General features: G+C 44.3%; 1 protein-coding gene across 1 annotated transcript in view; it reads right to left on the reverse strand.

Moving 5' to 3' along the window:
• NIPAL1 (NIPA like domain containing 1) overlaps positions 1-26,265 on the reverse strand; it is a 157,282-nt gene that overhangs the window by 88,244 nt on the left and 42,773 nt on the right.

Consider the following 26,265-nt stretch of genomic DNA (forward strand, 5'->3'; position numbering starts at 1 on the left):
TGAAAGATGCAGCGCATGGCACGGTGGTATCCACACACAGCACTCAGCGTGCAGCACTGCGACCTAACACAACACCAGTATTAGGGAAATATAAAAGCACACCTTTTCAGTCTTAGAAATGTTGTCCTTTTTTCATTCCTCAGAGAAACAAAGAAACGACAATACTCCTCCCAGAAACTGAAAGAAGTCTACGAAAAAATGAGTTAGAGCACAGACTCAATGGCAGGAAGGCAACCCATATGTGAAGGCACTAAAAATGGCAAAAACACCAGTGCCCCTTGCGGTTGAGAGATGCAAATTGGTGGTCCTGAGTCACTTTAAAAGCATCATCTGATGGCTCAATACAGCCCTGGTCAGAGGTCTGAGGTAGAGGAATATAGAAATGCCTATCTGAAGCAAGTGCGTGGTGTGACAGCGCACAACGCTGGAGGAAGGCATCCCACAGGGCGAAAAGAAGCTGTCGTGCCCTAGCGCTGTAAAAGTTGTGGTAAGAGTAAGGAACTGCTTTATGCTCCATCACCAAGCTGCAATGTTATGTCAATGGCACATTGTGTACATCCAAGAATTGACTCAGACTTTACCGAGAGTCCATCCAAGCAATGCTTAATGCAGAAAAAGCTTTCTGTATGTTTATTCGTAGAAATGATGGCAAGGGCGCCCACAGTCTGATCAAAACATAGCATCAGATTAAGTAAACCTCAAAATATATTTCTGCTCACTTATTTGAACTAAGAATACAACACAAGAAGGCTAGCAGCAAGGGAATCCTGCAGCATTCCCAAAATGTAACGTTTAGCAAATTATTGTCCTTTTTAGCACCTACAATTCCTTTTGACGTTACTATTGCACATTGTGGCACACTTCACTCATTACTCCCAATTTATGCCAGACAGTAATGAATGTATTATTAATGACGCCACAATGTTCACAGGGTAATTGTATATTTCATTTATATCAAAATAATTTGGATCATTTCAAGGACAACTTTAAAGCATAATGTTTAGCCCCAATTTTCGGTATTTCAGAACATTGTAAAGGGTTGGTAATTAAACTTGGGTAAACTAACCCAGAGTTGACATTGACCCAAAAGTGACAGATTGGCTTGAAGAAATATGGTGCATTGTGTATTTTGTTACCCGTCACCCGTGCCACCATAAACACAGTAGAAAGACTCAAGTTTAAACATACTAGCATGGTCCTTCTTCCTATATTCAAGAGATTTCAGATGAAAACAAAAAGTTGCTGTCCTGCTTCTCTACGTTCTAGCCATCGATATAATGGGCTTTATAATATTTATGAAAAATGTTAAAAACAACACATCACATTACTCACAGGCTTTGCAAGAATATAATTAAAACAAAATTTACTGCTCTGCCATCAGGCCAATCTCTGAATAACGCCGCTAGAGGCTCAGGGAAGGTATATATCCCAAAATCCCGTTTCAGGTCTCAGAAGTCTTTTTCAACTTTACTTGGAATCTGAAAGAGGTTGGCCGTAATTTTTAAAACTGCGTGTCTTTATGCGTCTTTGGCAGTCGCCCATTGATGATAGATTTTGCATGCCTTTGGAGCAGTTCTGAATGAGGTATTCAGAGAGAAAATATTCAATGGCTCGAGAAGGAAGGTCCAGTCATTCTACTGTCTTGTTAGCCTATTTCATCCTTGAAATAAACATTTTATTTGCCAGACAGTAGACCCACTGGTTATAGTGAAGACAATCTGTATAAATTGGCACCAGATTGTTAGTCCATAAATTGCTCCAGAAATGTAGGCCAGATTTAGAGTTGAGTCTTCATTGGAAATCATCTAGTTTATGGGGGAGGTGCTAAATCCAAAGAAGAATCTAGTGGTTGAAGTATCTCCACACAGGGATAGCATCCAGAGTATTGTTCAAGAAATTCCACTGTTGCAGTATTTTTTTCGATTCCCTAACTCTAAGTTAGGCCCTTAAGCTGAACCCTTTAGATTCCAGAATTAAAAAAACAAAGCAGCACCATCATAAAATGAAATCTTTTTCACAAAGATAATAGAAAATAAAGATCAGTGAAAGAAAATAAAGATCAGTGCAAGAAACAAAAGTCAGTGGAAGAAATATCTCATCAAAAACAGACTTCATCTCTAGGGCCCACTATATTTTTTCTCCTGTGACAAGCCCATCAATAAAATCATTTAAGCAGTTACTTATAGAAGCAAGTCCTCGCTGTGAGTTGTAACAGCACTCATTTATTTTGTTATGACAAGTTTTTGCCTGTTGGTCAGTGATGCAGTATTTGAATATCACTTTGTGAGAAATTGGGTTGCTGGTTTAGGGGGAAGTTAACCCTTCTTAAGCAACAGCCACAATCCTTGTCAAGGTGAACCACAAAAGTCGATGCATAACCTGTGCTTGATTCTCTGGTAGGTTTGCAGAAAAAGAGTCCGGCAGAAAAGGAGTCCGGCTTAACTTAGAGGCCCTGTGTTAAGTATGTTTGTAGCACACAAACAGTAATAAAGTGAAAACAGAACACAAGAAAAATCCCACACCAATTCCGAAAAGCAGAAAATGATTTGATAAATAATTTGAGACCAAAACGACAAAAAACCAATTGGTAAAACTGGAGATATAGAATTTTAAAGGTTTAGATAAAAGAAGCGCCAAACTGAGGGTTTTTGGTCATGCTGGACCAGGACAACACCACAATTTTTGTCTGATGCAATAGTGCGCAGGGTTGGCAGAGGACCAAGTTTGGCGCACTGAGGATTGTACCTTATGTCCTTGGTGCGCAGTCTGCATGTTGTTGTTTTGCATGTCGTTCGATGTTGGTTCTGATGAAGCTGTCCTGAAAGTTTTTACTTTGTTTTGCATTGCTTGCGTCTGTTCTTATGAAGCTTGCAGCTGTTTGGTGAGGTCTTGCATGTCATATTGCATTTGTTCCAGTGAAGTTTTCAGTTGTGTCAGGAGGTTTTGGAGGACTTCGGATGCTCTGCATCGGTTCCAATGAAGCTTGCAGCTGTACAGTGAGGCTTTGCATGGCTTTGCGCTCCTTCGTGTCGCATTTGGTGAAAGCGTCCGTTATTCCTGCGGGAGTTGTTTCTGATGCCAGCCAAGGGCCCAGGACCTGGGTTGGGAACTCTTGGGGATCAGGGACTCACTCAAGCACAGGCCATCAGGCCCCAGTCAGGTCTAGTTCCAGGTCCAGGCAGGTCCAGGGCAGCAGGTCAGCTGCAGGGAGGCCTCTGGAGCTTGTTGTGTCACTGTAGATCAGAAAAGGAGGTCAGCCAACTGACCCTTGGAGTTACTCAGCCTGGGATGAAGGGAGTAGGTCTAGTCTTTCTTCTCAGTGAGCAGGGAAGGCCTCAGGCAGCATGGCAGCCCTTGGGCAGCAGGGCAGTCCTTGAGCAGCAGGACAGTCCTGGAGCAGCAGGGCAGTCTTCAAGGAGCAGAGCAGTCCTCAATCAGCAAATCAGTCCTTCTGCAGTGTGCACAGGTCCAGGAGTGTACTGCAGAGTTGGTCTGAGGGTCCAGTATTTTTACCTGGTGCCAGCTTTGGAGTGGAAGAAACCTCTAGACTTCCCCCCACATCTGGTTCTGGAATTTTCTTCCCCCCCATTGCCCAAGCACCAAAGGGGCTGGGGTGACAATAGGCTGGTGTCAAGCTCTTTATGAGTGTGCTGGAGGAAGTACCTTTGAAATGTAATTGGGGAAGGGAACAACTCTACGCCCTCCCATCCTGGCAGGATGGCCCATCCTGCCAACATTTAATCCCCCCTTTTCTCACTGGCTGGGAAGAATATCCATAGGCCAACTGCCAACTATACCCAGCCAAGTGACCCAGGATATAGGATGCAGGCACCAAATGGTTAGGACAAGAAAAAACGAACTTTCTAAAAATGACATTTTCAGAATTCGACTCAAAATTCCATTCCAAAGTCAAACGTTAGCACTTATTAAATGTAATAAGAAAACCCTATGCTATTCAATGGGAGAGGCAGGCCTTGCACCAGTGAAAAACATATTTAGGAGTTTTTCAATTACCAGGACATTGAAAACATAAAAACACAAGTACTACTTTTTTTTAAAACAATGCACCATGCCATAGGGCTGTTTAGGGTCTACCATAGGGGTGACCTATATGTATTACAAAGAAAGGTTTAGGCCTGGCAAACGCTGTCAACTGGATGTAAGCCAATGTTACCCTGTTTAGAGGAGAACACACAAGCACTTTAGCACTGGTTAGCAGTGGTAAACTCTACATATTCTCAAAGCCAACAAAAACAAATTTCAGCAAACAGGAGGGGAAAACGTAAAATGTTTGGGGGAAGACCACACCAAAGGCTGACAGGTCTAACACACTTTTAATAGGTGGTAGCTTGAGAAAAGAAAGTAAAACATTGTCACTTATTTTTGTGTTAACAATGAAACACTACAGTGTCCTGAATCCAGACGCGGCCCGTGCAGGTAAGAGCGGTGGGGCCGGGTTGGGAGGGAATTTGACAGACCACCACGAGGGATATTTTCACGCTAAAACATATCTGTTCATGCCACACTAAATATGAGAACACCAAGTAATTTAAAAACTAAATTCCTTGCTCTTTTACAGTATTAAAGTATTTCTTTCTTTCAATTAGGTACAACGTGACTGCTGACAATGTTTGTCACCAGTTGTGTCATATTTCACTACAGGGCTATGATTGAGCGTTAACATCAATTCATCATATACTATTTTTTAATGAAGCTGAGCATGACTTAAGTGTGGGAATGTGATTCCGATTTATGGGTCAGGAGCTGAAATTCTACTATGGTATTCCACTGCTGAAACCAAACACACTGACAGAATGCATTTAAATGAATAAAGCTGTCAAGAGATAGTTTGCAATATTTTCCTGAGGCACCTAATCTGAAGATTAAGGACAACCAGGTGGATCAAGTGCAAGTATTTAAACGAGGCATCAACTTGACAGGTAATCTGTTCCGCAGCCACAAACACTATGTGTGCCCTACACAAACAACCACAAAGCAGGTACTTTTGATTAACGCTGAATGAAACCGCAGCTTAGCACTAGGTGAATAACCACATACATAACAAGCCTTGGAGCAGAAACCACAGACTTGAGAAAAGCAAATACTGAACTCGGCAGGAGGAAACATGCAGCTTTCTTTGAGATGGTGCGCATACACTGAAATGTTTACATTTCATGATGGAACACAAAGACAGCAGGCACGCACCTGCACACTGAGGGATTTGGTTAAATAAACTATATAGACTGAAAGTGTCCTCCTTGTAGGGATATGGTTAATTAATTAAAGTTCCTAAATGCTTGGACTGGCAGCTCTGATAAAATCTTGAACCTGTGAGTACGTTTTTTGGATTCTGTACCAGATTGTGTATAACCCCTTCTCGGGACCCATAAATAGGGAAAAATAAAGACCTAGACTTCAAAGAGAGATGTTACATAACCTGCGTAAAAGATATTTATGCAATCCACTCATAGTGATGCAAAACTGTTAAAACGGCAATTCCTATCTGCAACAATCACAAGTTGGTGTTTATAAACATGTTTTTAAGATTTGCGAGTTTCTATCTACATATTAAATGAGTCAAATATGGAATTAAAATTTTTACTTTCTACTTCTTTGCACATCTTGATCGTACATCTTGATCTGCGATTCAGTAATCACAATTTACAATGTTAGTAGATTGGACCCATTGTTCCTTGTTGTTAGAAATGGGAGTCTCTAGTTGGCAGTGGCTTGCACCCTGTCCAAGTAGGGACCCTTATTCTAGTCATCGTGAGGGAATTAAAAAGCTAAAATAACCCCTGCTCACCCCCTTGGTAGCTTGACACGAACAGTCAGGCTTATCTCAGAGGCAATGTTTAAAGCATGTACAAAACACACACGGTAACACAGTAAACACAGTACAAATGGACACTACACCAGTTTAGATAAATAACCAATCTTCAGCTGAATAAAACAAGACCAAAACGACAAAAATCCAACGTACACAATCAAAGACGAAAACAGGCGTGGGGGAGATGAAGTGCCAGATACAAAGCGATGCGTCGATTCCTTAATCCCAGGGGAGGTGATGCGTTGATTACTTACTAAAGGAGGAGGTGATGCTTTGATTCCTTGCTGCGGTGCAGACGAGGTGATTCGTCAACTCCTTGCTGTCAATTGAGGGTGACATGTCGATTCCTTATTGCGATGGGAGGTGATGCATCAAACTATGGACACACGGCCATGGTTCCTTACTGCTGGGCAATGTCGATGAAGAACTTGGTGCACAGGTAGGATGTGTCAAAATCTGGACATGCTAGGTTACGCAGCAGTGGCGAAACAGGTGCTGTGTCAATTTTCCAGCCACATGGTAGGTGATGCATCAAATTGTTCAGCTGCACAAGCAGGGCCTGCATCGAAGTCGGAGCGGGTGCCACAGACGTCAAGGACACAGTGCTCAGGACCAGGGCTGCAGTGATCTTTTAGCCACACGGCAGGCGCTGCTTCGATTCTTCGGCTGCACTGTGGTAATGCATTGATTTTTCAGCCACACAGTGGTGCTGCGTCAGGTAAAACAGGCGCTGAAGGGTGATGCATGTATTTTCTTCTCTTCTTTGCAGCAAAACCACCTCAAAGGGCCCAGAACTGGAATTGGCACCACTTGGCAGGTCAGAACCCCCAGCAGAGGAGTTCAGAGGCTGCAGCTGAAGACTTTGATAGTCATGAGACTTCTTCACAGGAGGCAATCACACACAAGCCCTTGGAGAACCGTGGCTAGCAGGATACAGAAGGCAAAATCCAGTGCTTTCACTGTCCAAGACAGAAGCAGCAAGCAGCAGGCTAGCCCAACGCCCAACACAGCAACAAGGAGATTGGCAGTTTCCTTCCTACAGCTTCTCCAGCTCTTCTTCTTGGCAGAATCTCTGCTTAGTCCAGAAGTGTTCTGAAGTTTTGGTGTCACAGCCCCAGTACTAAAGCCAGTTTCTGCCTTTGAAGTAGGCAAACTTCAAAGGAAAGTCTATGTAGTCCACAAAACCCTGCCTTTCCCTGTCCTGGCTCCAGACACACTCAGGGGGGTGGGGAAATCTTTGTGAGAGGCCAGGCACTGCCCTATTCAAGTTTCAGTGACAACTCCTTCCACACTCTAGCTCAGGAAGACCAATCAGCCTGGTGATGGGCCATCAGGCTATTCATGGCACACCTCAGCTCCCTTTGTGAGATTTTTTAGAGTGAATGTTCAAAGAGCCCAACTGCTAGTCTAAACTAGATGTGGATTCCAGAGGCAAGCAGAAGCACAGAATGTTAAAGCAAGAAAATGCCCATTTTACAAATGAGGCATTTTCAAACACACAATTCATAAACCAGCTTCACTAAAATATGTATTTTTAAATTGTGAGTTCAGGGACCTCAAAGTCCAAATCTCTATCTCTGCCCAATTCGAAGTTACACTTATAAGAGGTTACAAGGCAGCTCCAGTGATAATGTATGTGAGAAATAGTACTTGCAATAGTGAAAAACGAAATTAGCAGTATTTCACTATCAGGACATGTAAAACACACCAGTACATGTCCTACCTTTTAAATACACTGCATCCTGCCCAATGGGGCTAACTTGGGCCTACCATAGGGATGCCTTACCTGTAGTAAAAGGGAATGTTTGGGCCTGGCAAGTGGGGGCACTTGCCAGGTCCACTTGGCAGTTTAAAACTGCAGACACTGCAATGGCAGGCCTGAGACATGGTTGCAGGGCTGCTAATGTGGGGGGCACAATCAATGCTGCAGGCCCACTAGCTGCATTTGAATTACAGGCCCTGGACATACACAGTGCACTTTACTAGTGACGTACCAATAAATCAAATATGCCTATCATGGATTACCAATTACCAATACAATTTAGACAGATATCATATGCACTTAAGCACTGGCTAGCAGCGGTAAAGTGCCTGGAACCCTGAAGCCAAGAAAAACAGGTCAGACAAAATAGGAGGAAGAAGACAAAAACTTTGAGAATAACCCTGCAAAAAGGGCCAGGTCCAACACATATCACCGAGGGTCCTCTGTTAGTGCATTTTATCAAAAAGACTAAATAGAGATGGAAAATTCCACTGGTTAAACAGTGAAATCAGTGGGCTAGTTCTTGGTGGCTCAATCGTTTCCTCTGTCTCACAAACAAATATTTATAAAGAAAATACATTTCACTTTATTTGGATTTTGTTTTAGTTTGAATGATCTGTAAGGGACTTTCTATACATGTAATTATTGTATACGCAATTTAATTATTGTATAAGCATTTATATAGAACATATGTTATCACATGGGACATCTTCACAGAAACATTGAACACCCTCTGTAGCTTTTATGGTTTCTAACCTAGTTCTTACCCAGTTGACTACATAATAAGGTAGCCTCCTGCAGAGAGAACAGCCCTGGATTCGCTTAGATGTATCCAATCCGTGTCCTGCATTAGGCTGCACTAGTACCCTGCACCCAGTAAGGATAACCGATTCTTAGGTTCTAAAGCAGTGCACATGCCTCTGTAACTAATTTTCCATGTAGCATATTCGTGCAACCGGTTTCTCTTTTGACTATTAAAGGTTTTGTGTACAACAATTGTCCTGTCCTTGTAACTGGTGATGCCAATGTTTTTGATTTCTGTAACCAAGCAAGCTTGGTTCACTTAGCTATTAATAAGGACAGACTTTCTTGTAGTGGTGATGTAGCCATAAATGCCTATGGACAGTCATGTAATTAGAAGGGTGGAGGGACAGTACAGTGTACCTAGGCAAAGAGAACACACCCAAAGAATCCATGCCACGTAATCTTGTCCTATGAAGGACAAAACAGGAAAACCAGGATAAGACAATGAAAGGATCTCCTGGAACCTAATCCCCAAAAGACAATTACTGTTTTATCAGGAATTGGCAATACCAAAAAAGAACCGGCTACACTTCTATTACCATGAAATATATTTAACATAGTTGCTCGTTGTGTCTCTTCTATGGCATGTCCATCACACTTTGCTGACAACTTTAGGACAGAGGAAGGATGAGGCGTGCCCAAGGCAGTTGAATGAAAGTGCAGGGCAGAAGCAGCAGAACAGGAAGCATTGAGAAGGAATAGCTGTACAGCCCACATCAGGAACCCCTAAAGTAGATTTGGCCTTCATTCAACTGTCTGCCCAATTCCCTCATCTTCACAATCCATCTTATGATGACTAGGGTAAATGATGCTGTCTTATAGCAGTGGGCATATACTATTTGAGAAATGTAAACTGCGAATATTTGTAGGATAGCAAATTGTATAATGCTACCAAGGAGATCTACTTTTAAATAATTTATTGATAGATTTTGCATCTTATTAGGTACACACCACATTGAGGTGATAAACTTCACGTCGTCACTAGGACATAGTGCAGCACAATCTATCAAACACTCTAGAATCTCATTTATTCCCCATCTACACACATTCACCTTCCATTCCAACTGACAGCCCATCACCACCACAAGGTTGACCAACCGGGACGTTCACTCAGGATTCTCCTGAGCGTTCCTTGCTCTCGCACTGTCCTTGAAGAATGATCAGAGAAAAGCAAATTTCTCATGATCACCATCTCAACAGAGGTCCGGTTAGCCAGGTCCTTGCTCCATGATTAATTTACACATTATGGTAACTCTTTTTTTAGTTACAAGGAGTGCTATTCCTTTCAAATCTAGTGAGGTACCTCCCTTTATTTCATTTGGAGCAATCCAGCACAACAGTGTGTTTATCCAATGCCAGCAGTTCTGTCCCCTTTCTCAACTCCAAACCATATGAAAAAAGTAAGTTCTGGATCTCAGACATCTCGAGCAGAGACCTGTAATGCCAGTTTATGGAGTTAGACTAGGAGAGGCATATAAATAGTTCCGCTGCTTTCATTCAGAAGTGCCATTACTGGATGGCTGTTTCGCGTGGTCACACTCACTGTCCTGTTTCCGCGCTTTCACGTTTGCTACAAATACCAGTTGCCCACCTGACTCGCTCTCTGGTCAAGCCACCTCATTTGGTCCCCCACAGTATCCTTTAAAAGTTAACAATGGGGCACTTCACATGATCGAAGGCGTCTACTATAACCATTGAGGATGAGGCAGCAGGCCGATTCCTTTATGACGCTACAGGACTCAGAGGCAGCTTTGCATCCTCACGTGATACAGGACAGGAAGCATATATGGTCTGTAATACTTTAAGCACAAACACATACAACTGCAATACGAATTGTTGTTCTAAAAAACACCTGGGGTTTTCACACCATTGAATTTGATTAAACACGCGCTCATTTCCAGTTGATATCACATGGAGGTAAAATAGTAAAACCTAATAAAATGTGATTAAAACAAAAGTCAGGCTAAAATGTGTGTGGGAATCAGGCACAACCTGACAGCAGGTGGTAATTACATTGAACGCACCCGAAACAACTGCTAATTACCACCCAGCACTATAAAAGTGACCACAATCCTGAACAACACACACTGTACCCTGGAGGCAGCTGCAGCACTGGACGTGGGCCTGCAGCACATGTCCCTGTTACTGGCACAGGCAGGGCAAATGGAAACAGAAAAAGAAACAACTGCAAAATCCAAAATGGAGTAGGAAGAGGAAAAGAGACTGTGAGGTTGCAACACAAAACAAACCCACAAAGCATAACAGTAGCACCTATCCTTGCAGCCAACAGATCTATAAGGACTGCATCAGACCCTCAGCTCACTGTATGCAAAAAGACAGAAACACAACTGCACATGAACTTCTAGGTGACCGACATTACTGCACCACTGTTGCCTACCAGCATACTATTGTTCTAGTCCATGGCATTTTGTGATCAGCAATTTGCTGCCCCTTACAGAAAGTAAGGAATGTCACATCCTATTTCCCACCGACAAATGCACTGTGAATGCGCATATTTATGTCACATCAAATTTCCCTGATATGGAAAGTGCCACTGAATGTGCCTACGACCAGCTGGTGCTACCAAAAGCTAGGGAAGGGTGTACCACAACAGGAAACAAACGTACTCTGGAAATGCTCAAATGATCTGCAATCTAAGTTTCACCCATGTGTGCGCATTATTTCCTGGTTCTACGCATAACTGCACTTAGATGAACCTGCAGCAAAATACCATGACACACACTATCCTTAACATTCAAGAAACAAATATACATAATGTAACAAAACACGTATAGCAATAATGACACATTGAAAATAAGTATGCCTGCCACATTAAACCACATAACTGCATTTGTCAACACAAATCAGTGCCTGCCCACATGATTCAAATACTCTTGATCAGGGACAACACTTTGTTACAAACTTGCAGGTAATCTGGGATTCCCATTGCATTGATGGCTACAGATCTGTTATAACAGCTAGCCGCACCACGTGAAGCAACCCACCACAATGGACGCATCCACACTAAGAGCATCATCAAGCGTTCCTTTGTAGTTCTGAAGTCCACATTTCAGGTTTTGTATGCCACCAGTGGTTCCACAGTTTATTCTCTTGAGAAAGAGCGCCACGTGTTGGCCTCCTGCACAACAAAGTGATCCAATGGATTTCCTCAGAGGAAGACTTGAGTTATGGCATCGATGATGAGAATGAGATCACCAACCCACCAGGGCATGGTTTGATGGCACAAGGAGCACTGGTGCTGCATGGACAAGGGGTATGTGTTAGTAGCTTGTCTGTGTGACATTGAAACCCCTTCCGCAGCTGCGCCTGTTGTTGTCACATATTCTTCCCTTATGCAGGTCGCACTTCTCTTGCCACCCTTTATCATCATCATCTCTTCACCTCTTATGATGACAGAAATGTGTCTCCAAGTTGATACTAATAGGATGGCACTGTGCATGTCTTCATGTTTTATGTTGAAGTTATAATGGTGTGTTTAGATTACTTTGTGCCTTCTGCTTCTGTCTTATGTCCATGGATGGCCACCAAAGAGAAGTGTGACGTGCCCCTACAACATCTGCAGTGTGAGAACATGGGATCGGCATCCAGCTGTTGCCTAACCTTCCATTTAGGGTCTGCTACTGGTGCATGGTCCTGCCCCTGCAGGTTCTTCCTTCTTAAATGCCTCTGTGTATCTTTGACTGGGCCTACTGTGTTGATTGTGTTCCTGGCTCGCTTTGCTGGCCACCAGACTACAAACAACCCATCATATTAATCAATTCCCTAATTGTCAAGTATTTCAAGTTCTGGCAATGTGAACTCTAGTTTTCTCTATTTTGTCAAAATCATGTAGGTGTAAGTTTCTTCCTCCAGTCCTATGGACTCTGTCCCGTGCACAATGATACCTGGGACGCACAACACTGTCTCCAGGTCGCTTTTCTGCATCACAACCCTCCCTACACACCCAGGTTACCTCTGAGGTCTGTAGGTACACCCCAGTGAGGTCGTAGTTCACATGGGGAGTTTACTGATTTGGCATGAAGTGATATTGTGCATGTTGTATATTATTACATGTACATATGATGACTCCAGGTTTTTAGGCAAGGACCTCACCATGGATGGTACATTCACCATCAGCAGGGCTTTGTGTCCAGTTCTTCTACCTGAGGCAGTTAGATCCCAGCCGGATCAGGTGGCTCAGTGGCCTAAGGCATCCTGTGCAGGGGTCGTGTTTTAGCCCAGCTTCAAATCCCTGAGGGTCCACTCAGCCTTTCATCCTTTCTGAAGTTGATAAAATGGGTACCACTGTGTACCACTGAGTTGTGTAATGATAAAGACCCATGACCTTCAATACGGCCAAGATGCTCCTTAGGCTTGACTGCACGTTATACAAATATGCCTGTTGCGTGACTACTAGCCAAAGCCTATTGGAGGTAATATGGGCTGTGCTGCACGAAGAGGAATTGCTGGCTTTGTGACAGCTTGGGTTGCCAGTGCTTTACTTCAGAAAATAAGTTTGTGTTCCCTTTTAATTGATGTATTGCAAGTCCAGCCTTCACAAGAATCATTTGAGCAAAACATTGCATCGGTCTTTAAGTCTCGTGTCGTTCCACGCCCCCTACAAAGATGTATTGCATGAGAGATTAAAACTGATATTGAAATGTAAACATGACTCATGAAACAGTTTGAGATGAACAGCGTAATTGCAAATAAATGTAACTTTTGCACATGATGCTTGTTTCTGGTCAGAATCTAGGCACAGAATGGGAGACCAAAAATAGAGTAGCAAAAATAAGGCAAATGTGTTCTTTATCTTCATTCCATTTGCCCGTGTGCATTGCCTAGCGTTGTTATATGTCCTGTTAAAAGTGCCTTTATAAATATTTTTACTTTTTTTTAATACATTTCTTTATTAACAGTTTTACAAAAGACAAGAATTGCTTACATTTTCGGCGTGTCAAGGAGCCAATAAGTGATACCACCCAGGCCATCACAGTCTCCATGAGAACTACAGAATATTCATCAACCCGCCGCACCTCCAGACATGCCCAATCCCACGGAGCATGTACCAGCTGCGCTCCTACATACAACTAATCTTTCATACCAACATCAAGAAGAAAACAAAAACCCAATGCAATGATCTACCCCCCTCCCCCCCCCCCGGGGTTCCGTAAGGACTAATCGGCCTATAAATACTGACAGACACAGTGTTGTAGATTACTTGTTAGCTTTTCTCTACTGCACAGCTCTGTTGGAGATGGAATGTTGCATGACATCATGGAATGCCTGGGTGCCTCTCTGGAGAGGAGTTTGGCAGTTGGTGTACTCAGGCTGAGCTGAATGGAGCTTGCTCCTGGTGGGGCTATCCTTGTACTTTCTAACTTCCTCCTGTTATCCTGACCACCTGTGATGGAACTAAGCTACCATTAAAGAAGTATCTTACATGAACTGATGGACTCCCGTACTTCTTTATAACATTTTGGCGACGATCTTGAACCTACGTGTGCAACAAGGAGAAAGAGTCAATTAAGGAACTAAAGGACTAGTCACTTAAGACTTTAAGGATTTTAAGGACTTTCAAAACGTCAATTGAAAGTTGGAGGTAACGCCCTGCCAGCCCCACCAGTGTCCTGTATCACCTGGACGGCCTGTAACCTGGACGTTATCTACTAAGTTCACTAAAGACCCTGCTGTAATTTGAAAGACTTCAGCTACTCTCTATGAGGCACAACAGGCATGGAACTACTGTTTTATTTTTGAGCTACAATTAGCATCCAACATGGTCTTGCTGTGTGTTTAAACAGCGTGTTCTTCAAAGACTGGGAATTGCAGATTTAAATGGTTTTGTTGGCAGTGTACCGATTTGCGTGTTAGTATGCTGACGACATTCTCCGCTCGCTTTGGGGGCGTGTTGTGCACACAAAATCGTCTTGGGAGTTTTCCTGACTAGAGTTTGGTCATTTGAGGAACGGCACCGTTGGTGAGGAACTGCCGAGGGATTGGTGGTTTGAGGAACGGCTTCATTGGTGAGCACTTGAACATATTTGCGGGGGCAGTGACTGCGTGTTTTGGAGTGTGTGCACGTTGTGATTCGCCGCTTTTGCTCCCTAGTGGATTCTCTACTTCAAACTGTAGCGCATTGTGTTTATTTAAAATTCCCCACGCGCACCTCACCGTTATCTTCGTTCCGTGTGGAGGCTGGGTGAATCATCTGTGACGTCTTCTTTGGTTCTCCGTAGCTGTTCAGTGACGCCTGCATGCAACTGCGTGCCTTGAGCCGTACGGCGCTGCGTCTAGAAGCGTGCCACCATTTTGTGCTTGGCTATAGCACATTCAATTGGGTTTTTTGACTTGGAGCTCCCGTTTGCCAACCACGTCTTCTCGTGACTTTCAGCAACGTTGCTTCACACCGCTATGTTGTACTTTGCTCCAGCATATCGCCTTTGTGAGTTTCCTCTTCGGATCGAGTTGAGTTTTGTTGTTTTTGCGCGATCCTTACACATTTGATCACCATATATTTTATGACACGAGCAATGGCATTGCTAGTTCAGCACCACAAACGTAATGTCAGTTACAGAGTCACTTATGAGACTGGACTGCCTACTGCATGTCACATTGCTTTTGACCATGTCTGCGATGAATTATCCATCCTGGCAGGGGACAACTCTTCTGGAGCTACATGGAGCTGCGTGAAACGAGCAAGGAAAGAGCTTCTTCTCTGGGACGACTTCGGGTGAGAGACCGCTCACCGGCGTTTTAACTAGTGCTTTGTGTTTATATAGTCTGTACTTATTATGCATGCTCTTGTCAGGTCTATGCATGTGTGGGTGAGGGGTCAGGGTATAACGTTTGTGCCTTGTTTTGGTTTTTATTGTTTATCTTGAGAGGTTGTGCAGTCTTTCCAGGGCATTTTTATTTTAGTTTTGGTTTTTCTTGTGGTCTACCCTTATTTGGGGGAGGTTATGGGGGTAGTCAATGCCCTTAATTTCGTGGTTTTGGTTTATAGAGTGTACCCATTTAGTTGGGGAGGTTGTTGGTGTTGTCTTTGTCTATAATTTATTGTCTTCATACATAGAGTGTATTTGGGGTAGGTTGTGGGGGTAATCTTTGCCTCTAATTTAGCTTTCGGTGTTCCAGGGTTAGTACCCTGCGTACCCTTCTAGGTGTAAACTAGTTAGGGGTTGTGGTTCAGGTTGCGTTTGTAGGTTGTCAATGTCTCTATGTTGTTGTCTGTGTACTTAGAGTGTACCCATTTCTTTGGGGAGGTCGTGGGGGTAGGCAATGCCTCTATTTTAGTTTTCTAGTTTTCTTGGGTCTGTGTACCCTATGGTGTACCCTATTTAGGGGAGGTTGTTTTTTCTCAAGGGTTAGTACTTTGTGTTTTGGCGTGTTTGACTAATTTCCAGCGCTATCAATGGGTCTTCTTTTCTAGTTGACACTGTGTTTCAGTCGAAGTCCGCCTCCATGGAACTCGTGGCCAAGGGTTTCATGTTTGGAGGACTTTGAGTGTGCAGTTTTGTATTTAAGATCTCTTTGTTACTACTGGTGGATCTTAAGAGTCAGCATGCCTTCTAGTCTAATCGCTGTTGTTGTTTTTGGAGATGTTGTTTTCTTCCAAGGGTCTGTATTTACATCCACCTGGTTACAGGGTGTTTCCCTGGGTGTACCCACTTTTGGGGAGGTTGGGTGGGTGTTCGTCTTTCCTGTTGCATTGTGTTTTTCATCTGTGCTTTGCATTAATTTCCCTAAGGGAGGGGGATGGGGCGTGTAGTGATGTTGTTTGTGATCTTTAACATATGTCTGTTCATGCCAGTCGTTTTGTGATACCTCGTGCATTACTCCCAAGGTTAGGTGTACTTTATTGCTGCACCTTTTTGCCTAAGGTTTATGGGGTATCTTACTTTACTTCTTTTGTTCCCTAAGGGAAGAGGATGTGTTGTAGATTACTTGTTAGCTTTTCTCTACTGCACAGCTCTGTTGGAGATGGAATGTTGCATGACATCATGGAATGCCTGGGTGCCTCTCTGGAGAGGAGTTTGGCAGTTGGTGTACTCAGGCTGAGCTGAATGGAGCTTGCTCCTGGTGGGGCTATCCTTGTACTTTCTAACTTCCTCCTGTTATCCTGACCACCTGTGATGGAACTAAGCTACCATTAAAGAAGTATCTTACATGAACTGATGGACTCCCGTACTTCTTTATAACACACAGAAACATAGGGCCAACAAGTGTCAACCAAATCTCATACCCCGGAGGATAACCCCGAGGTCGTTCTGCACATTGAAAAATCAATTAAGCCAGGACATATGTCTCAGTCGCTCTCTCCCCGCCCCTCCAACGTTTGCCTCAACCCACCAAGTGGGGAGGACCATTAATCGGAGTTCTCATCTCCCGATTGCATCAGCAACGCCTGCGCCATCCGTCCCCAAGCAAGTGAATCATCGGGCAGTCATCAGCTGAAATAGTTCTGCGCATGCGCGGCTCCTCAGGAACTGTTGATACATTATGACTGGAGTACTGTTTGTTTATGTTTCCTTAATATAGCACGCAGCTTTTAGATGAACTTGGCAAACAAGCCCTCGCAGTCCTAATTATCCTCTTGCCTAGCATTAGTCGCATCTAATTTTAGTTGCCCGCACACACCCGTGGGAGCGCGTGCACAGTAGCTGCAGTCATCTCAGTTTTCACGGAAATGCTGCTTTCACGTACAGAGATCATGTCGTCCTGTCAGCATCTGAGAGCTGTGTCTAATTTAAGTATTCATGTAAGAACTAATAAATGACACACACACAAAATAAAATGCATGTTTCAAAGATATCACTTATTTCATGACACGGAAACCAGCCGAGCATAAACAGACGACTAATTAATGACATAAAAGCTAGAATCAGCCACAAAGTTAAGTCCAATTAACAAAGCAGGACATATAAACAAGGCGGGTAATTATTCACAAGGGGCCACGTTCTGCTCTGTTATTTTGCTGACCACAAGGCATGTAAACATTGCCTGCAGACATATCCCATGAGGACAATGGGCAAGAGCACAACTCTAAAATACTTCTGCAGCCTCTTATATAAGGATGGGGTGGAAACTGGAGGGAGGCCCTGAGGAGCCACGAACCCGCATCCCCGTTTCAGAATTCACTCTTGCATATTGTTGCTGCCAGTGAAAGTGATGTGGTAACTTACCGAGTGCAATCCTGGCAGGAGTAAAAGCATTGTCTTATGAAGAGATGTCTTATTTTGCCTCTTTAAATCTTTATTTTCCTTTGTCCTCCCCAGTGCTTAATTTGTAAAAAAGAAAGTATGTGCCAGGGCCACTCTCATGAGGCCACTGAAGACTGCATTACCCCTGCCAGCACTCCCAATAACAGTACCAACACAGCTCCTAACCATCGTACTCTAATTCAGGCTATTCCAGGCCACGCAATCTATAAGAATGTCATAGTATTATTCATTTTGAATGTATATTGAATAAACAGTGCTGTGGTGCTCATCTCAAAGTTAGACAGACAGTGCCACCCATGTTGTGGACTGTCATTAGTGCTAGTGTTGAGAATTAAGTGACCGAGAACCAGAAACCACTGCTCAAATTCAACACTGCTTTCCCCCTTATCGTCAGGCCTACTCCGCAGGAGACCAACTAGATATGAAACAGCCACATCTTTGCAATTATCTTTTCATCTCCTTCCTTGTTTCCTTCATTGCACTTAAGGCAAATCAGACTCCACCGGGTAGGTATGCCACAAACAGAAAAAAAAAAAAAAAACAGCCATAATCACATGGAAGATAAAACAGGGCCATCCAGTTCATGTCTGTCTTTCATGCATGGTATCCAGAAGTACACGTTTATTTCCATACAGCCAGGTGTGTGGCACTGGCTGCTACTTTATTTTCCCTTCCGCTCTGAGGCCCTTTGTCAGAGGTTGAATTTTTTTGCCAGACTGAAGACATCATCTCAGGTGGGTTCAGCCACTGCCTGTGCAGGTAAGCACGGTGGGGCCGGCTGGGAGGAAATGGGGGGATTTCAACAGACGATAGCTATGGAACATTAAATAAATACTTAAGTTTCCCTCGTCATCGTCCGTCGAAATACCCCCACCCGGCCCCGCCGCCCACTGCGCTTACCTGCACGGGCTGCGGCTGAAAACAAGGCAAAGCCTTACTGGAGTGGAGAACGCGATGAGGGATTTAGAGGAAACCTGTGTGCGCTGCCCATTGCCTGGTTCACAGCGAGTATGGCAAAAAAGAAGTATTCCCTGGACTCAGTTTTTGTGGTTGTCACTGACTGTAGGCCAGGGATTAAAATTAAATCAAGATTGATTGTGTTTTTTCCCCAGACTGCAAGGGTAACTGTTCACATTGGGTGCCTATACATGATTGGTGGATTCCTATGCCTTTTCACTCTATTACTGTGGGAGTTGGGGCAATGGGGATTATACCAAGGAAGACCTTCTATTGGTCCAGCATGTTTCCTCAAGAGTTATATGTCTCATGCAAGAGATAGCCTGGGGATCTTGTGAGGATTCATGCAAGATCAAGTTGCCCATCTTAGTTTGGATTGAAGCCCATTAAAAGTACTCTGGAAGAGAGCCTCTACAAGAAAACACGTGTCTCCTGTTTGTTCCAAGGAAGAAGAAGGCAGGAGGAGGAAAAGTGCTTCTTGATAATATTCTTCTAATCCGGCTTATGTTCAACCTGGGATAACGTCTTCAAATTAAATTCAAATGATGACTGAAGATGCAGTTTCCAAATCCTTGGTTTCAAAAAGACAGAATTCGCCTCTTCTGCTCCAAATTTGGGCACTATCAGTTCACCTATTGCAAAGACAAATTCAAGAAGGAGGCTTTATGGTAAGTTATTACTTCACTATTAAAGAAGCTATCATTCCCATGCCATAGAAGACGAAAGGAAAAGGAATCCGTACCATCACTTTCCTGGTCAAGAAGACTTAAGGGGTTTTCAACAAGTGTTGGATTGGAAGGCTGTCCACAAAACCATGCAAGTAAATAAACCGCACAAGAAGTCGCATTCTTGTCGGACTCTCGCTGTTCCTGCAGCCCCTGCACTGCTTTAGCCACAGTCCGCTGCCCCACACCACCCAAACACATTCACCTAGTGAGCGTACGACGGGCTCGCGTCTGGTACTCGGCACTTTAAGTAAATTAAGGCAGCTCAAGCCGAGATAAGGCGGGTGGCCAGGTGAGGATGTGAGTTGAAATAAAATAACGCCTGGGAGTGCCTCTTTGAAGCGCCCGCCTGTGAAAGTCAGAAATTCAGGAAACGGGGGCCCCAAACACCCCCCACAATCCCCTCTCCACATCCCCTAGGAAACTCCAGAATAGCTTAAGCAACCCTGCCTTACCAGGACCAAGAGGCTCTTTCACCATCATAGGTCCAATTGGCCCGAATAGTCCTACAACTCTCCCTTGCCGCCCACATTGATTTGGGCAGGCAAAATTATTAACCAATAGCGAAGAGGGGATACTAAGATGTGATTATGTGATCAACCCAGGAGCTGCAGCTTGAGATGCGCAGCGGCAGCCCTAGGCAGGTGGAGAAAATGAGCAACCAAAGGAAATTAGAGGAAACGAGCAAGCACAGGCCGCTCTTCATTAGAGTGGAGCAGCGTCACCCCACTAACTAAAATGCCACAAGAAGTGACAAATAAAATGGTAATAATGTTCATTTATTAACATGTTTTTTTCATCAACGGTTCTGAATCAAGTGTCAGGGCGGGGCGGGGCCTGCTGAGTGGCAGCAGCAGGGAGGAGTGGTGGGCCACCTGTGCACTAGTTTAAAGTGTGCATGTCTATTTGGCCGGCTGTCATGCGACGGCCAGCCAGACATGTGCACTTTAAACCTCTCAACCCAGCTATCTTAGATAGCTGGGTTGAGAGCAAGCAGAGGCCTCCAGTGCTCTCAGGAGCATCAAGAGAGCCCCCACCCCAATACTGGCACTTTCCTCATGCTGGTTAACAGCATACGGGTAGCGCCAGGATTGGTTAAGGGAGTTCGCTGGGGCTCGCACTGGAGTCTCGACGAGAGAGGAGGACCGGAGCGAGGACATGTCGTCTGCTGCATTCAAGGTAAGTGGCTTTTTATTTTATTACATGTTCATGCACCCACCCAGCACCCATTTGCCTGCCCCAAAATTCTCGGAGAAAGAATGACCGTGGAAACCATCACTAGTAAGCGACAGAGCATCAAGAGTGGCAATAGCCCAAGTAATAGTAATAAGATAATTTTATACCCTGAATACACTTCAAGGGGTAAATGGGACCTGTTAAATAAAGGGAGCATCCTAAAACTGTGCAGCTCTTCCTGGCTTGGAAGTGATCAGCTCAAAGCACATTAAATCACTTGCCTTCCTACCCTGGCAAGGGGGGAGATAAATAAATATTCCGAAATTATCTTCACCAGTCATAGCCCTATTAAGGTTCTGGATGAAAGCTAAACCCTCCTCGACCAGTGGGGTGTGAAAATCATGAAAGCATCCAAGCCAAAACATATGGCAATATTCATGACCAACTCCCTTTTAGCCTCTGCAAGAGCACCGTAAGCCAATACAAATCCGAAATGCGCACAAATCAGTGCTAATGGGGGCTAAATGTGCTGTTAGACCTCGGGTGGCTGACAATTAGCCTGTGTTGCTGGGAAAAGGTTGCACATGCACAAGCCAGCAATTAAAATTTATGGACTGGGCCTGATTACTAGGGGCCTTCCGTTCCTGGTCCTGATTGCAAGATCATAGAGCAACAGGCCACCTTAGCAGTATGATCATGGAACACCAGAGGACTTAGTGACTCAGAAAGTTTATAAGAAGCAATGGTGTAATTAAGATCAGATGGCATTGTAGCACTACAAGAAACTCTGGCCTGACTTCACAGCCTGTGAATCACCTGCGATAACGTCACAAGTACGTGGCCACGCGTCAGGGAGAGTTTCGATATATGTGAAAAGTGAGTTGACAGTAGCAGCAACAATAGTGCCAAAGGGCGACTTTATGATTATTATCACCACAGTACACGCTAACAAGTCCAGTCACAGTAAGAACTCCCAGCTTGTTCTAGGGAGCATGTATCTTCACCCTGCAAAATAGAAAAGACAATAGCCCCTTTTTAGGTCTCGCCTGACCCAGCGCATGCGCTGGGCTGTCGAGACTTTTTGTGAGGGCTCAAAAAAGTGCTACCACTGTAGCCTAGAGCTACAGTGCATGTGCGCGGGCGCGCCTCACTTTCGCGGCCGCTTTGATGTTTGATCGTGAACGCGATCACTTTCACTTTCGCAGCCGCACAGCCGCTTTGATGTTCTCCGTGAGCCATTTTTTTCCCCCAGTTTATTACTTCTAGTAATGGTAGCACCCGTGCGCCGCCATTACTACAGAGCAGTAATAAACAGAAACAAGCATTGGCATAGCCAATAGGTCTCACTTTTGGGACCTTCAAAGTATTTAGTTATGCAACTGTTGCATGGCTAAATACTTATAAGGTCCCAAAAGCGAGACCTATTGGCTATGTCAATGCTTGTTTCCTGGTGCTGTGAAGTCTAAAAGCATTACATCCAGAGTCAATATGGTTAATTATGGGCGACTTTAATGCTAACCTCCTGATCATGGGGATAAGCAATATGTGGCAGGAGGTTGACAACCCTACATGGAGCATGCCAGAGCTGCAGAAACAATTCCAAAGAGAAGACTGGTATGGCAAGGAACTCACCAAGGTTTTTAACACCTTAGGGCCTTGGCTCCTGAACTGCAGGTTTGAGACAGATTCACCAGCTTCCTATATGCATTTCTCGCATTGTAGCATGGCCACGCTCAACTACATATGAGCATCAATAGCCCGTTTTCATAAAATCAGCAATTCTGCAGTGCCCCCCTCTCTGGCCAGCAACCGCGCAGTGTTAAATTACACAGTCAGTGCTGTGGGAAATCGCCATCCCAAAATAAACTTGAAAAACAGGAGGACATGGAGCTCATATGAAGAGTAAAATGGTTTTAAGAAGTCCGTGCTGGTCTTAAGCTAACATTAGAAGAGTTTTTAAAGGAGTTCTGAAGAAATACTGCAGGGCACATAAGGAGTGAAGACCCCTGGGAAGCCATGGCCTCCACGCTCCTTGAGGCGGAGAGGGCCAGTAAGAATTCGAACATCAACACAGGAACCAATGCCCAGGATAAGAAAATGACACAGGAGAAGAAATTTAAAGAGCAAATATCTAACCTAAAAAACAAATTAAATAAAGTACTCAGAGTTAAATGTTGAAATAAGGAGGGCAACTCGTCCGCGAAAACTTGAGTTGGTAGGTTGAGAATGTTCAAAAGGAAAGCACTATATGTGCAAAAAATGGAAGAAGAGGCCAAGAGGTGGTGCAACCCCACAAGATTAATAAATCTAAGGACCAAATGAAATTCTGATTATGGATAAGCCACATGTCAGAAGTTAATCTCTGTCATTATCCCTAAAACATCTCTCCTGTGGACTGCTAAATTCAAATAAAAAATGTATATGCCAACCCTTTGGCAAGTAACTATACACCAGTAACTTCCCCTAGTGTAGAATCTATGAACACACCGGAAGTAACCAAGACCCAAGTGGAAAAGGTGATCAATTCAATGTGCACCAGTGGCGCACCCGGACCGAATGGTGTCCCTGCATAAATATTTAAGTGGGAGCCCAAAAAATAGGCATAAGTCATGCCCCCAACTTTTCAATCATATATCCTTGGTACTTCCATACCAGATTGCCTGTGGGGCTCGCTCTAAGTGTAGATCCACGATACGGGTTCTAATATGCCTGTAAAACCTAAAGTTGAATGCCCTCCTCGACACAGAAGGGAAATGTTATTGTAGCATTTTAAACATGGAACTTCTGAACTGGGCAGCGGAAATTAAGTTGATCCCTCCCTTCAAACAGGGTTTTAAAAGGGATGTCACATAGAAGACAATTTGTTCTGTCTCACTTACCTGATCAAGGAAACAATGATGTCCAAAAATAAGTCCTTTTACTTAGGGTTCGTAGACTTTATAACAGCTTTTGACAGTGTATAAAAGGCAAGCGCTGGACTAAATTAAATAAATGGGTGTTGGCACCAGCATTTTCTGGTTTGCTGAAGCGATGACCTCAGCCAGGCAGAACCTACAGCTCCCGTCAAGGGAGGGTGAATTCACGCACGGTACAACCTTTGCTCACACTTGGGTAGATTGGCACTGAGCAGTCAGGCTTGAATCAGAGGAAATGTGTAAAGCAAAGGCACAGAAGACAGTTGTGATAAATACACTGAGTGTCACAAAAGAGACTTCACATAAGATGTATGTAAAAATGTTTGTATTAAACACACATATCCAACCTTCATAACATGAACATCAGGTAGTCTCGGGCATAAACCACATTTGGAATTATTACTAGCAATACTAGGGCCTCTCATGTGATTATTTTGACATCAACACTATGTACATGGGGACAATTTCCAATCAAACCCCCTCCCCCACAGAGGGAGCTCCCTAATGCGGTGAAACACGCTGTCCACCCCAGACCCACCCTGGCAATTGTGATAATACAGTCACACCCCAGCTCACAAAAAAATCAAAAATATGTATATACATGCAATGAGAACACTTTTAAGCAGCACTGCAGGCCAGAGACACGTGGGTTAACCCAATGTCAAATGGATTGTGCTTTTGGCACAAAATCCACGTATAATGCGGCACCGCCAGCTAGTGTCATGAATCTCATTCGGTCCGCACACTACTACTCGCACTCCCACACAGTCGTTCTGCATCGCTAACAGTGTGACAGGTAACCAGCCCAGTTTGTGCAAAACGCTCTTGCATACATACGCACTCAGCACCCAAATAGGGTGCCATTGGTACCCAGCACATCAAGGAATATCACACTCTGCAGAATCCGTGGCCCCAGCCTCCCTCCACCCTTCAGTTCACCCCAACTGTTCTATACCCCCAGATGGTAAATAACTTACCCGCCTCCCAGACACGAGGTTGCATGCAGCCAAAGTCACTTAGTCTGGTTATTCGGGAAGCAGGTGGGAATATGTAGTAGATTTAATTATGAGGTAGACATAAACAAGGGGAGTTTAGCTGCCACTCGGGAAGTTCACCCACAGGTCTCAAAACACAATGGAGTCATGCAGTTTCTTGATCATCTTCCGAACTGTCTCAGAAGCGTTCCTTCGACCCAGTCAATCCCTCTTGCTACTACCTGGCACCAAGATGTCATCGGGAGGGGCAAGGTGAGGAAAGGGCTGTTGGTCCACCGTGATCAGGGACAAAAAGGGAACAACTGATGAATGGGGAGTAACACAGGGGGGCCTCTTGATAGGATGATGCACCCTGTCAGGTACTCTTAGGTGCACAATGATAAATTTCATGCCCAGGCATTCTGGTCACAGTGTCTGGTGTGCGTTGGTATGAGTCGCACCAGACACTTCAGATATCAAAGACGATGAGTTGCAATTCCGTACTTCCCTGGAAATGAGGCACTATGTCCGGTGCCCATTGAAATGGGTTGCATCAGGCAATACTGGTTACACACAGTGAAGAGTTGCAAATTCCGTACCTCTCTGGTCAGGTGCATGATGATCAGAATGCACGGGACCAGTCCGGTCACACGACCAGGTGCACGTTCAGCAGAGCCACACAAGTTAAAATGCTGCACTATTACGGGTGCATCCCCACCTTCAATGGGTCTAACCCAATTAATTGGATACCGCACGCAATGAGCATGCAGTCGTCATGTCACACAAGAGAGATTCTTCATGATCGACGAAGCAGGTCACTTTGGATCATGGAACCGGTGAATCTGCTCACCAACAACTAGACACTTATGAGTTTCAGCGTTCCTGCTTTTTGGTAACAAGACACCTTAGATGCGGGCAAGATTTCTGGGCTCTGCACTAGACTATCCAGTCTCCAGGCACAAGCATTTTCCAAGCTCACACCACGCTACCCATTGGGATTTAGTAGCTGATGTGGGCACTTGAGAGGGCACTGCCTTCCAGATGTAAAGTAGATGGTGTAGGGCCCTGACGTTGATGTCCCTGAGGTCCCAAAGAGAATTGGAGGCCCGCAGACAGACTCTTGAAGAGCACACTTCAGGGTGCTACACTTCAGCAGGTCACAGCCCAGGCCAGTCACTATTTGGAAAGGACACTGACTCTTTCCTGGGCAGTAATCCTCCATGTGCACATGCACAACATAGTCCTCTGACAATGTGCAGCATGCAGTCTGGTTCTCTGGTCCTGAATCCCCACATGCGTATCTCACCTCTTGCTGAAGAATGGCACCCATAATTATACTATTGTGTGTCTTTAAAGTTAGAGGGTGGTGTAGGGATTTTCCTTTGAACCCCAGATGTCTACCCCAAATTGTAGGCCTGTCTGCCATGGGGCTGTGAAATGTAGATCTTAATCTTTAGTGGTGCCATGACCCGGCCCAAGGGGCCAAGTGTCAAAAACCTCTCTCTCCCTATCTATTCCATCCGATCCTAAAATGGCAGAAGTCTGTCCTTACCATGGTGTGTCCATGGTTTATGGCTGTTTCTGGGGAATGCACAGGTGTGCTCTCCAACCCGTGATCCCCTGGAACCAGGCACCATGGCATATGAGACTCAGAGAAATAGATATGCCCATAATCCATAAGTTAAATCAAACAAGAAATGCAACACTGACAAATCTTTTATAATTTTGCTTCAATAGTGGCTGCTTTAATCAATATCAGCAGCCACCATTTGCTTCTTTATTTTTAATTCCATATATAAATGTAATATGACCATTTGTTGACACATGCAACAGATCACATACAACATTTTCCACATAAATGAAACCATAAACACAATTTGGACAAGCAATATTACTGC

This window comes from Triturus cristatus, chromosome 2_2, assembly GCF_964204655.1.
Source record: "Triturus cristatus chromosome 2_2, aTriCri1.1, whole genome shotgun sequence".
Taxonomy (NCBI): domain Eukaryota; kingdom Metazoa; phylum Chordata; class Amphibia; order Caudata; family Salamandridae; genus Triturus; species Triturus cristatus.